Genomic DNA, 15,681 nt, shown 5'->3' on the forward strand with positions numbered 1-15,681 from the left:
TTCTCATGGGAATACTGGTTTAAGGGATGTTTGGAAGCACAAGTAGTATCTCTACTTGGTGCAAATAATTTGGCTAGCATGAGGGGGAAAGGCAAGCTCAACATGTTGGGCGATCCATGACAATATACTATATTTCAGATAGAAGAAAACATAACCCATTACGTTGTCTTCCTTGTCCAACATCAACATTTTATCATGTCATATTTTAATGAGTGCTCACAATTACAAAAGATGTCCAAGATAGTATATTTATATGTGAAATCTCTCTTCCTACAATATTCTTTCATGAATTGTTCAAGTGACCAATACGATGTTTGCTAACCTTCAATAAATTTACCACCTCTACTTCTTATATGTGAAGTCATTACTCCCCATGGGATAAGCATATGAAACATATATAATTTCAGATTTATGACATTCAAATCATTCAACCATTTACTCATAGGATATAAGTGAAGCACACGAGTAAATGACAAACTACTCCAAAAAGATATAAGTGATGATCAATGAGTAGTTAAATAATTATGTAGCTATGTGAAGACTCTCTCTCATTTAAGAATTTCAGATCTTGGTATTTTATTCAAACAGCAAGCAAAAAAAATAAAATGACATGACGCTCCAAGCAAAACACATATCATGTGGTGAATAAAAATATAGCTCCAAGTAAAGTTACCGATGAACGAAGACGAAAGAGGGGATGCCTTCTGGGGTATCCCCAAGCTTAGGCTCTTGCCACTCCTTATTCCATAGTCCATCGAATCTTTACCCAAAACTTGAAAACTTCACAACACAAAACTTAACAGAAAACTCGTAAGCTCCGTTAGTATAAGAAAATAAAACACCACTTCAAGGTACTGTAATGAACTCATTCTTTATTTGTATTTGTTTTAAATTTACTGTATTCCAACTTCTCTATGGTTTATAAACTATTTTACTAGCCATAGATTCATCAAAATAAGCAAACAACACACGAAAAACAGAATCTGACAAAAACAGAACAGTCTGTAGTAATCTGTATCAAACGTATACTTCTGGAACTCCAAAAATTCTAAAATAAATTGGTGGACCTGAGTAATTTGTCTAGTAATCATTTTCAAAAAGAATCAACTGAATAGCACTCTCCAGTAATTTTTTTTGGCTAATCTCGTGAGCGCTAAAGTTTCTTTTTTTTACAGCATGATCATAAAGATTTCACCCAAGTCTTCCCAAAGGTTCTACTTGGCACAAACACTAATTAAAACACAAAACCACATCTAAACAGAAGCTAGATGGATTATTTATTCCTAAACAGAACCAAAAATCAAGAAACTAAAATAAAATTGGGTTGCCTCCCAACAAGCGCTAACGTTTAACGCCCCTAGCTAGGCATGATGATTTCAATGATGCTCGCAAGATAAGAATTGAAACACAAAGAGAGCATCATGAAGAATATGACTAGCACATTTAAGTCTAACCCACTTCCTATGCATAGGGATTTTGTGATCAAACAACTTATGGGAACAATAATCAACTAGCATAGGAAGGCAAAACAAGCATAACTTCAAGACTTTAAGCACATAGAGAGGAAACTTGATTATATTGCAATTCCTACAAGCATATATTCCTCCCTTATAATAATTTTCAGTAGCATCATGAATGAATTCAACAATATAACCAGCACCTAAAGCATTCTTTTCATGATCTACTTGCATAGAAATTTTACTACTCTCCACATAAGCAAAATTCTTCTCATTCGGAATAGTGGGAGTATCATAAGGGACTCGAATACTATAAATTGTTTCCACATTAAAAGAGTAATGTTCAGAAAAAGGGTAATCATAATCATGACAAGTTTTATAAATATAATCATCACTACTTTTTATAGCATAAGTTTCATCACAATAATCATCATAAGTAGCAACTTTGTTTTCATCATAATCGATTGAAACCTCTTCCAAGATAGTGGACTCGTCACTAAATAAAGTCATGACCTCTCCAAATCCACTTTCATAAATATTATAAGATTCAACATCCTCCAAAATAGTGGGATCATTACTTCCTAAAGTTGACACACTTCCAAACCCACTTTTATCAATATAATCATCATAGGTAGAAGGCATGCTATCATCATAACAACTTTGCATATCAAAACTTGGGAGGCTAAAAATATCATCTTCATCAAACATAGCATCCCCAAGCTTGGGACAAACATTAATTGCAGCAAATATATTCTCAAAAACATCATCTTCATCAAACATAGCATCCCCAAGCTTGGGCCTTTTCATATCATAAGCATAATCACTCTCATCATTAATAGTATGGATAGCACCAATAGTATAGCAATTATCATCATCACAATGAGTAGTAGGAGCAACATCATTTGGGAGGGATACCTTTTTACCTTTGCTTCTCCATTTTTTCTTTTTATTTTTCACATCATGTGCGGGTTTATCCCTCTTTTTTGAGCTCCTTATTGATGAGATTGGTTGAATAGAAAGCTCCTCCTCGTTACCTGATTCATCATAAGAAATAATAGGAGGATATTGGGAAGTATCTTCCCTTTCATTAGTGTTCTCTTCATCTTCTATTTTCTTTCTTCTCTTTATGTAATTGGCAATATAAGGATTTTCAGTGCAATTCACCGCACAATACATATAAATTTCCTCTAGATCAAATTCAAGAAGTTTATCACGGGCAAATACTGGAAGATAGTTAGTTATACGTTTCATTTCTTCATAACCCATAAGCAAACTAAGTTCATTATGATCTGCAAGGGAAATCAAGTCATCACAATTTTTGGAAACGATTAGATCATGAAACAATTTGCATCGGATAGTTAAATGACCACGTTCATTGCAAAGTTCACAAGTACGGCTAAGAAAATTTAAATTTTCAGCACAAACATCTAGCCTTTCTTGCAACCATTTAGTTTCTAAGTACTTATGCCTCTTACAAAATCTATCTTCCCTTTTTGGTATGTAATTGCAAACTCTATGCACTCCACAAAAATCGACATGCTTATAAGAGATATTTTCATCATGACTAGTGCAATCATCATTAGTACCATGGATATTCAAGGAGTTCATACTAACAACATTGCAATCATGCTCATCATTCAAAGACTTAGTGCCAAACATTTTAGGGACAATTCCATTTATCCCCCTAACTTGAGCCAACACCTGGCATTTGCCCCTAATTTTCAGGTATGCTCAAAAATACCCTTCTTCCGTCAAGTCACCTTACAGAAATGCCCTTGCCGTCCGGTCAAAGGGGTTTGACCGTCTGGTGAATAGTAACATGGGGAACAGTAAATTCATAAAAAATAGCAAAAAAATTAAAAAAATCTGAAATTTTGTGAGATCGAAGATACTTAAGGGCGCAAGGTGTGTGCAAATTTTTGCGTTGTTTGGACATTCCAGGAACTCGTGGGAAAGGAAAAAAATTTAAATCTATACGCTGTGAACAGTAAATTAAAAAAATAGCAAGAAATTTTTAAAAAATATGAATTTTATTGGCATCAAAGAGGCTTGGGTGCGCAAGGGGCTTGCAAATTTTTGTGATCAAATGGCATGCGAGGTGCTCTAGCAAAAAAACAAAATAGTGCATTTTTTTCAAAGTCTTTTCTGCGCCAAATTTTGTTTTTTTCTCCGCGAGCTCCTACAGTGTCGAAACGCAAAAAAAAAATTGCACGCACCTTGCGCACCCCAGCCTCTTTGATGCCAAAAAATTTCATATTTTTTTTAATTTTCTTGCTATTTTTTTTGAATTTACTGCTCACAGCGTACATTTTAAAGTTTTTCGTTTGACACGAGGTGCTGGAATGTCCAAACTGTGCCAAAATTTGCACGCGCCTTGCTCCCTTGAGTATCTTCGATCCCACAAAATTTCAGATTTTTTTGATTTTTTTTGCTATTTTTTCGAATTTACTATTCACCAAACGGTCAAACCCCTTTGACCGGACGGTAACGGCACAGAAGGGCATTTCTGTAAGGTGACTTGACGGAAGAGGGGTATTTTTGAGCATACCTGAAAATTAGGGGCAAATGCCAGGTGGTGGCTCAAGTTAGGGGGATAAATGGAATTGTCCCAACATTTTAATGCATTCTTCTTCTAACACTTTGGCACAATTTTCCTTTCCATCATACTCATGAAAGATATTAAAAAGATGAAGCGTATGAGGCAAACTCAATTCCATTTTTTATAGTTTTCTTTTATAAACTAAACTAGTGATAAAACAAGAAACTAAAAGATTCGATTGCAACATCTAAAGATATACCTTCAAGCATTCACCTCCCCGGCAACGGCGCCAGAAAAGATCTTGATGTCTACTACGCAACCTTCTTCTTGTAGATGTTGTTGGGCCTCCAAGTGCAGAGGTTTGCAGGACAGTAGCAAATTTCCCTCAAGTGGATGACCTAAGGTTTATCAATCCGTGGGAGGTGTAGGTTGAAGATGGTCTCTCTCAAACAACCCTGCAACCAAATAACAAAGAGCCTCTTGTGTCCCCAACACACCCAATACAATGGTAAATTGTATAGGTGCACTAGTTCGGCGAAGAGATGGTGATACAAGTGCAATATGGATAGTAGATATATGTTTTTGTAATCTAAAACTATGAAAACAGCAAGGTAACTAATGATAAAAGTGAGCGTGTAAACGGTATTGCAATCTTAGGAAACAAGAACTAGGGTTCATACTTTCACTAGTGCAAGTTCTCTCAACAATAATAACATAATTGGATCATATAACTATCCCTCAACATGCAACAAAGAGCCACTCCAAAGCCACTAATAGCGGAGAACAAACAAAGAGATTATTGTAGGGTACGAAACCACCTCAAAGTTATTCTTTCGGATTAATCTATTAAAGAGTTCGTACTAGAATAACACCTTAAGACACCAATCAACCAAAACCCTAATGTCACCTAGATACTCCAATGTCACCTCAAGTATCCATGGGTATGATTATACGATATGCATCACACAATCTCAGATTCATCTATTCAAACCAACACAAAGTACTTCGAAGAGTGCCCTAAAGTTTCTACCGGAGAGTCAAGATGAAAACGTGTGCCAACCCCTATGCATAGGTTCATGGGCAGAACCCGCAAGTTGATCACCAAAACATACATCAAGTGGATCACGTGATATCCCATTGTCACCACAGATAAGCACGGCAAGACATACATCAAGTGTTCTCAAATCCTTAAAGACGCAATCCGATAATATAACTTCAAAGGGAAAACTCAATCCATTACAAGAGAGTAGAGGGGGAGAAACATCAAAAGATCCAACTATAATGGCAAAGCTCGTGATACATCAAGATCGTATCATCTCAAGAACACGAGAGAGAGATCAAACACATAGCTACTGGTACATACCCTCAGCCCCGAGGGTGAACTACTCCCTCCTCGTCATGGAGAGCGCCGGGATGATGAAGACGGCCACCGGTGAGGGATTCCCCCTCCGGCAGGGTGCCGGAACAGGGTACCGGTTGGTTTTTGGTGGCTACAGAGGCTTGCGGCGGCGGAACTCCCGATCTATTCTGTTCCCCGAAGGTTTTAGGGTATATGGAAATATATAGGCGAAAGAAGTCGGCCAGGGGAGCCACGAGGGGCCCACGAGGATGGAGGGCGCGCCCAGGGGGTGGGCGCGCCCCCCTGCCTCGTGCCTTCCTCGTTGCTTCCCTTACGTGCACTCCAAGTCCCCTGGATTGCTTTCATTCCAAAAATAACTCTCCCGAAGGTTTCATTCCGTTTGGACTCCGTTTGATATTCCTTTTCTTCGAAACACCGAAACAAGGGAAAAAAATGAACTGGCACTGGGCTCTGGGTTAATAGGTTAGTCCCAAAAATAATATAAAAGTGTTTAATAAAGCCCATAAACATCCAAAACAGATAATATAATAGCATGAATACTTCATATATTATAGATACGTTGGAGACGTATCAGCTACCGCCGTACTAAGCAAAATAAGATGCATAAAGGATAAACATCACATGCAATCAATATAAGTGATATGATATGGCCATCATCATCTTGTGCCTTTGATCTCCATCTCCAAAGCACCATCATGATCACCATCGTCACCGGCTTGACACCTTGATCTCCATCGTACCATCGTTGTCGTCTCGCCAACTATTGCTTCTACGATTATCGCTACCGCTTAGTGATAAAGTAAAGCAATTACATGGCGATTGCATTTCATACAATAAAGCGACAACCATATGGCTCCTGCCAGTTGCCGATAACTGTTACAAAACATGATCATCTCATACAACAATTTATATATCATCACATCTTGACCATATCACATCACAGCAAGCCCTGCAAAAACAAGTTAGACATCCTCTACTTTGTTGTTGCAAGTTTTACGTGGCTGCTACGGTCTTAACAAGAACCGTTCTTACCTACGCATCAAAACCATAACGATGTTTCGTCAAGTTTGTTGTTTTAACCTTCAACAAGGACCGGGCGTAGTCACACTCAATTCAACTAAAGTTGGAGAAACACACACCCACTAGCCACCTGTGTACAAAGCACGGCGGTAGAACCAGTCTCATGAATGCGGTCATGTAATGTCGGTCTGGGCCGCTTCATCCAACAATACCGCCGAATCAAAGTATGACATGCTGGTAAGCAGTATGACTATTATCGCCCACAAGTCTTTGTGTTCTACTCGTGCATATAACATCTACGCATATACCTGGCTCGGATGCCACTGTTGGGGAACGTAGTATTTCAAAAAAATTCCTACAATCACGCAAGATCTATCTAGGAGAAGCATAGCAACGAGCAGGGAGAGTGTGTCCACATACCCTCGTAGACCGAAAGCGGAAGCGTTTAGTAACGCGGTTGATGTAGCCGAACGTCTTCGCGATCCAACCGATCAAGTACCGAACGCACGGCACCTCTGCGATCTGCACACGTTCAGCTCGGTGACGTCCCTTGAACTCTAGATCCAGCTGAGGCCGAGGGACAGTTTCACCAGCACGACAGCATGGTGACAGTGATGATGAAGTTACCGACGCAGGGCTTTGGCTAAGCACTACGACAATATGACCGAGGTAGAAAACTATGGAGGGGGGCACCGCACATGGCTAAAGATCAAGTTGTGTGTCTATGGGGTGCTCCCCTCCCCCGTATATAAAGGAGGGGAGGAGGAGGCCGGTTGGCCACAAGGGGTGCGCCAAGGGGGGAGGAATCCTACTCCTATTAGGAGTAGGTTTCCCCCTTTCCTAGTCCAAGTAGGAGAAGGGGGGAGGGAGGAGGAGGAGAGAAGGAAGGATGGGGGCGCCGCCCCCTCCGCTTGTCCAATTCGGATTGGGGCAAGGGGGGCGCCACCTCCTGGCCAGACCTCTCTCATCTCCACTAAGGCCCATGAGGCCCGCTAGTTTCCCGGGGGGGTTCCGGTAACCCCCGGTACTCCGTAACTTATCTGATACGACCCGAACCATTCCGGTGTCCGAATATAACCTTCCAATATATGAATCTTTATGTCTCGACCATTTCGAGACTCCTCGTCATGTCCGTAATCTCATCCAGGACTCCGAACAACCTTCGGTACATCAAATCACATAAACTCATAATACCAATTGTCATCGAACGTTAAGCGTGCGGACCCTATGGGTTCGAGAACTATGTAGACATGACCGAGACACATCTCTGGTCAATAACCAATAGCGGAACCTGGATCTCATATTGGCTCCTACATATTCTACGAAGATATTTATCGGTCAAACCGGACAACAACATACGTTGTTCCCTTTGTCATCGGTATGTTACTTGCCCGAGATTCGATCGTCAGTATCACCATACCTAGTTCAATCTCGTTACCGGCAAGTCTCTTTACTCGTTCTGTAATGCATCATCGCGTAACAAACTCATTAATCACATTGCTTGCAAGGCTTATAGTGATGTGCATTACCGAGAGGGCCCAGAGATACCTCTCCGATAATCGGAGTAACAAATCCTAATCTCGATCTATGCCAACTCAACAAACACCATCGAAGACACCTATAGAGCATCTTTATAATCACCCAGTTACGTTGTGACGTTTGATAGCACACTAAGTGTTCCTCTGGTATTCGGGAGTTGCATAATCTCATAGTCATAGGAACATGTATAAGTCATGAAGAAAGCAATAGCAATAAACTAAACGATCATGGTGCTAAGCTAATGGATGGGTCTTGTCCATCACATCATTCTCTAATGATGTGATCACGTTCATCAAATGACAACACATGTCTATGGCTAGGAAACTTAACCATCTTTGATTAACGAGCTAGTCTAGTAGAGGCATACTAGGGACACTCTGTTTGTCTATGTATTCACACATGTACTAAGTTTCCGGTTAATACAATTCTAGCATGAATAATAAACATTTAGATATAAAGAAATATAAATAACAACTTTATTATTGCCTCTAGGGCATATTTCCTTCAGTTTCGCTATAAGCGAGATATAATATTTGTGGCCACTACCGCCTGGCGTCCGAGCATATGCCGCTCGGTGGGCCTCAAAACCTTAGTTAACCATGAACTTCTCTGGACCAGGAGGATGGAGTGTCTGAATTACGAGCCAGCCCCCCAACCCTGGTACTCGCAGACTTTTTCGAATGCACGTTAGATCGTCCACACTCTCGCTTCCTCAAGTAGGTGTAGGAGCTCTACCAAATTGACTTGGTTAAATACCAGAGCCCCAACTCAACTTCAATCTTGGCCATCTTCGCCCATCTTTGTGAGGCCTGTAATACAATAAACTTGTTAATCTTTGTGAGGGCATGGTAGTCATCTTTGTGAGGTTGCTTCATAGATTGACTACCATGCCCTCTACTTGATCCAGACAAACAGAACCTTGCCCCCGTTGGTGGATAGGATTGAGTCTATTTGGCTGATTTTTAACTTGTTTAGTCGGGCTTTATTTCCAGTAATATCCCAACACATGTCATCACACTTGAATGATTTTGAATTCGTCATTCAAATTTGTTTCAAGTCAAAACCTGACACATGGCTTGGAGAAAAAGGCCAGACCTCTGATCAAGTCATCACATGCTTTTTAGGTTGGTTGTTAGTTCACTTTGCTACTTGAAATTAGCAACAAACAAAAATATAAAAATGCATCCATGAGAGTCCATTATCCAAATTGAGTAAACAATTAGCTACTAAAATCCACTCACCCGAATTATCAGTAGCCAAAATACGAAAAAAAGTGAAAAGGAGACTTACTAGTAGGAATCTGTTTCACATGATTTTAAAACCTAAATCACAAGTTTTTGTCATGATTTACAAATTCCAAATCTTGTATTAACAAATCTAATGAATCTTTTTTTGCGGGTGTAGTATAATGTATCATAACTTGTTCCACGCAAAGAGTCTACACTATAAGCATTAGGAAAATTGAGTCCACATGATTTCAAAACTAAAATTCAAGTTATTTGTATCTTGATTCACATGTTCCAATACTCGTGAGAATCTAGTGTGACTTGTTCTTAGATAAAGAGCCGACAACAAAAATGAAAGTGATATCCATTAGATCCACATACACAACACGCATCAATGACAAAATGGGAGGTGGAAAATTCGAATGAAGTCTAAAATAAAATCATTCTATTGAATTCAAACTCCGGCTAATTCATTCAAAAGTCCGAATTGATGGAGAGAGGCGGGCAACATATTTCAACACCCCCTCACGTCTAGGCCTTTTTAGTCCTTAGACACGGGATTGATGTCAGCAACAAAATGGGAGGTCGAAAACTCGAATGAAGTATAAAATAAAATCAGTCTATTAAATTTATTCTCCAGCCAATTCATCCAAAAGTCTAAACGGATGAAGAGAGACGGGCAATATAATTCAACACTCCCCCTTGCGTCTAGACATTTTTAGTCCTTATACATGGAATCGATTTAGGCCGTAGAATCTTTTATTTTAATATTGCGTTGACAGAGTCTTGACCGTGAGACCTCTTGGCTGGGATCCATATTAAATTATCCTCCATTCAATTTCTCCAAAAGTCTAAATTGATGGAGAGAGACGGACAATATATTTCAACATATTCGACTGAAAAATAAGAATTTTATAAATGTAATAGTGTTTCTCTAGGATGATGTATGTTTTGGCTATAACATTTCCATACCTTGAATGATACATCAATGCAAATTGAGTCACGGATTACTTAAAAGAAGCTATGTGTGAGAAAAGGATCTCTGTTTACCAAAATATATTAACATATAAGATTTTTGTATTAAATCTAGCGGCGCAAAAGTGTTGGGAATTAGCACACAAATGCACTTGTGGTTAACTGAAAAACTGCAGCGGAAACAAATAATCTCAGCACCACATTGTGTACTAACTCAAGGATCGTTGCTTAACATGGAAGGAAACATATGGAGCAGCATATATGGAGGCAGAAAATGTTACTCAGCGGGCAAGACACTCCTCAGCCTAGTGTCTTGTGGTAGGAGTAAGTTTTCCTGACAACATCAAGCATCAACAAAGAGACACCAGATTTTTACGTGGAAAACCCCTCAACTTGAGGGGGAAATCCACAGGCCGAAGCCACCCAAATCCTCTTCCACTCTTATCAAATGTGGGATACAGCAAGTTCTTCTCTAGACAACACTAGAGGATCTCATACATCAAGATTTCTGAATCTTGGATGAACACAACAAGATTTGGGGCTCAAGAACTAGGGATTGGAACAATCTCACCAAAGATGGTGGAACCGAATCTTGAAGGAGGCAAGGTAGTGGATCTGGACCATCACAACCTTGGGGAGGAGCTCCCTTTGCTTCTTCCTTCAACCTTCCTCTTCTTCCCTTGCTCCCTTGGTTTTCTCTCTTCTTCTCTCTTGGAGGATAAACTAATTTTCGTCACTCTTGGTGGTGGCTGCTGGATGGAGGGTAAAGCATCCCCATCCACTCATGTGCAACGTCCAAAATAACCCTAATGGGTAGTGGGCTTCTGCACCTCTTTGGGCTGCCTAAAAGGCCTCAAATGGTCATCTCCTCACAGCCCACATGAGGAGGATATCCCAACAAATCTCCCCCTCCGACTCATGAGGGGGGCACCGCCATGCCCGCTACCTTGCAACATGCTTGTAGATTCTCATTTGGCAATATCTTGGTCATCATATCCGAACCATTGTCGTCGGTATGGATCTTCTCAAGTTTCAGCAACTTGGGACTCACAACATCTCGAATCCAATGATACCTCACATCAATGTGCTTGGTTCGAGAGTGATAGCTTGAATTCTTGGCAAGATGAATAGCACTCTGACTGTCACAAAACAAGACATACTTCTCTTGCTTCATGCCAAGCTCTTGCAAGAAGTTCTTCATCCACAAAACTTCCTTGCCAGCATCAACTGCTGCAATGTACTCAGCTTCTGTAGTTGATGTAGAAACACATTTCTGCAATCTTGATTGCCATGACACTGCTCCCCCTGCATAAGTCATCAGGTATCTGGATGTGGACTTCCTACGATCCTTGTCACCTGCATAATCTGCATCTGTATAGCCCTGCAATATAGGATCACCGCTTCCAAAACGTAAACAAGATGTAGAAGTACCCTTAAGATACCTGAGAATCCACTTCACTGCTTCCCAGTGAGCTTTTCCTGGATTTGTCATGAACCAGCTAACAACTCCAACTTCATAGGCAATGTCAGGCCTAGTGCATACCATGGCATACAAAAACTGCCCACAACAGATTGGTAAGGTACTTTCCTCATTTCTTCTTTCTCCTTCTTGCTTGTAGGACATTGTTTAGAATTCAGTTTGTGATGGCCTGCAAGTGGAGAGATAACAGATTTTGCATCTTTCATATTAAACCTTTCAAGTACCTTCTCAATGTATCTTTCCTGTGAGAGCCAAAGCAGCTTCTTTGATCTGTCATGGGAGATCTTCATGCCAAGTATTTGCTTAGCTGGTCCTAAATCCTTCATGGCAAATGATTTACTCAATGCCTTATTGAGGAGAGCAATCCTCTTTGTGCCATTTCCAACAATCAGCATATCATCAACATACAACAAGAGAATAATGAAATCACCCTCGGCGTACCTCTTCATAAAGACATAATGATCAGGTTGTGCTTTATGGTAACCAAGCCCAGTCATAAAAGACTCAAACTTCTTGTACCACTGCCGAGGAGCTTGCTTCAAGCCATACAAGCTATTCTTCAATTTGCAAACTAAGTGCTCCTTGCCTGCAACCATGAATCCATCTGGCTGCTCCATGTATATCTCCTCCTCTAGGTCACCATGTAAGAATGCAGTCTTCACATCAAGTTGTTCAATTTCCAACTCCATGGTGGCAGCCATGCCAAGCACAACTCGGATCGAAGACATCTTGACCACTGGAGAGAATATCTCACCATAATCAATGCCCTTTTTCTGAACGAATCCTTTCACAACCAATCTAGCCTTGTACCTTGGATGTGAGGTGTTTTCTTTAGTCTTCACTCTGTACACCCACTTGTTCTTGAGTGCTTTCTTGCCCTTTGGCAGATTCACCAACTCAAAAGTATCATTCTCATACAGGGAATTCATCTCATCCTGCATGGCTTCTGACCATTCTTCTTTGTTCTCATCAGACATTGCCTCCTCATAGCATGAGGGCTCACCTGCATCTGTCATCAACACATATTGATGTTGTGGATATTTGGAAGAAGGAATGTGACCTCTTTCACTTCTTCTTTGCTGCTGCACTGGTGGTGAATCAGGTGGATTTTCGTTGGCATCATCATTACCAACTTCATCATCATCACTTGATGGCTGCTCGCCACTTTGACTTGTACTGCCTTGATCAGTTGCATCTCCACTGTCTTCAGTGTCATCATCTCCCCCATGATTGTCATGCACGAGAGGAGGACGGATTGGATCCATATCAACCTGAGGTGTGTTGGTCATTGGCTTCTCTGGTTTCCCAATATCTTTTATCGTTTCATCTTCAATGAACACCACATCTCGGCTTCTCACAACCTTCCTATTTGCTGGATCCCACAACCTGTAGCCAAACTCTTTACTTGGTTGGCTGAGGTAGATGCACTGCTTTGTCTTGCTATCAAGCTTGGATCTCTCATCCCTTGGAACATGTACAAATGCCCTGCAACCAAAGACCTTCGAGTGCTTGTATAATACCTCCTTCCCTGACCAAACTCTCTGAGGAATATTACCTGCAAGAGGAACTGAGGGAGATAGGTTAACCACATACATAGCATTCATCAATGCTTCAGCCCAAAATGAATTAGGTAAATGAGCATGAGAGAGCATAGCTGTGACCCTCTCTGTGAGTGTCCTGTTCATTCTCTCTGCAAGACCATTGAGCTGAGGTGTCTTTGGTGGACTCTTCTCAAGCCTGATGCCAAACTTTCTGCAATACCTTTCAAAAGGACCTCTGTATTCACCACCATTGTCTGATCTCACGCACTTCAATTTCCTGCCAATTTCTCTTTCAACTTTGGCATGGAACTCCTTGAAGGCTTCAAGCGTCTGGTATTTGTGTTTCAGCACATACACAAAAACCTTTCTGGAATGGTCATCAATAAAGGTCACAAAGTATAATGCTCCACCATGAGATTTTTCAGTCATGGAGCAAACATCAGTGTGCACAATATCAAGAACATTTTCTGCACGATGTGGAGGGAGTGTACGAAATGCAACCCTATGTTGTTTGCCAGCAAAACAATGTGCACAGGGTTTCAAGGATATACCTTTCAACTCAGGGAGGTACTCATGCGAGCAAGAGCGTGCATGCCCTTCTCACTCATATGCCCAAGCCTCTTGTGCCACAATTCAATCGAAGTGTCTTTTTCAGCAATGTTCAACACCTCATTGCACAACTTGGTTTTAGTCACATAGAGATTACCTTGCTTACTTCCTCGAGCCACAATCAAAGAGCCTTTGGTGAGCTTCCATTTTCCTTCACCAAAATAACTAGGATGTTTGATATCATCAAGCTTTCCCACTGACAACGAATTCAGCCTTATGTCGGGAACATGCCTCACATCATCGAGCACCAATCTGCAACTTGTGTTTGTTTCAATGCATATAGAGCCCTTGCCAACAATTGCTGACGAACCACTATTTCCCATCCTCACTTGGCCAGTAACACCACTAGTGTAAGATGTGAAATACTCCTTGTGTGATGTGATGTGGAAGGACGCACCTGAATCCACAACCCAACTCATGGCATCATCACGAACAATACTATAGCAATCTTCATCTTCAATGACTAAATAGTCCTCATCTGTTGCAGTCATGGCTGAACTTCTCCCAGCCTTTTGCTCGGTTTTCTTTGTGAGTTTCCCCTCTGCAAGCTCTCTTTTGTACTTCCTGCACTCGCTCTTTATGTGTCCCGGATTGCCACAATGAAAGCAAGTAATATCTTTTCTCTATTTTGACTTTGACCCCCCTGGATTTGCTTTTGCCTTGCTGAAATCTTGTATTGTTGCGTCCACGGTTCTCATTCTTCCCATGGGTTTCAGCCACATACGCATCAGAAGAAGAGGCATCACCCTTTTCCTTCTTTCTGGCTTCTTCATTTAGCATACTGTTCTTCACCATCTCCAAAGTCAGCTTCCCATCCGGAGCTGAATTGCTAAGTGACACAACAAGCGTGTTCCAACTATCAGGCATGGAACTCAGCAGCAACAATGCTTGCACCTCATCCTCAAAGTTGATCTTCATGGCTGAAAGTTGATTTATATGGCATTGGAAGACATTCAAGTGCTCAATCACACTTGTGCCATCTCGGTACTCAAGCTTTGCAAGTCTTTTGATCACCGAGGCTTTGTTCATCGATGTCTTCCTCTCATACATAGACTCCAACTTTTGCCACATCTCATAAGCATTTATGTCATTTGCAACATGGTGGAAAATATTGTGGTTGATGTACAACTGAATCATACTGTAACACCCCGGATGTAACTTTCCATATTTGTAACTCCAACTCTTGCCATTTTCGGCTATGTGTTATGATATTCCCTTCGTGGTCGGGTTTTGTCTTTCGTTTTGCATTTTGTTCATGTCATGCATTGCATATCATGTCATCATGTGCATCTCATTTGCATACGTGTTCGTCTCATGCATCCGAGCATTTTTCCCGTTGTCCGTTTTGTAATCCGACACTCCGACATGCACCGGCGCACCCCTCTTGTCTCTTTTCATGAGCGGGTGTTAAACGTTCTCGGAATGGACCGAGGTTTGCCAAGTGGCCTTGGTACACCACCGGTAGACCACCTGTCAAGTTTCGTTCCATTTGGAGGTCGTTTGATGCTCCAACGGTTAACCGGGTAACCGCAAAGGCCTTTTGTGTGTTGCAGCCAAACACCCCTCCAAACAGACCAATAACCCATCTAAGCCTCCTCCATGCTCTCGGTCGTTCGATCACGATCGTGTGGGCGAAAACCGCTCCTCATTTGCAGTCTCCTAACTCCCTCTATCTATATAAATGCATCTTCCCCTCCAAGATCACAGTGGAAACCCTAGAAATTCCCCTCGCGTCGCCGGACACCTTCTCCTCCACCGACGGACACGTCCGCCGCCGTCCACTCGTCCAACCGCGCACCGCCACGTGGCGAGCCGCGCCCCACTTCGCCGCCCCCGCCGCCGAAGCCCGCAGGGCCTGCGGGAGGCCCTTTCGGCCCAGATCGGCGCAGCCGCCCCGCGCGGGACCCCGCCCGCGCCCCGCCGCCAACCGCCGCC

The sequence above is a fragment of the Triticum aestivum genome, chromosome 7D (genome assembly GCF_018294505.1).
Source record: "Triticum aestivum cultivar Chinese Spring chromosome 7D, IWGSC CS RefSeq v2.1, whole genome shotgun sequence".
In the NCBI taxonomy this organism is placed as follows: domain Eukaryota; kingdom Viridiplantae; phylum Streptophyta; class Magnoliopsida; order Poales; family Poaceae; genus Triticum; species Triticum aestivum.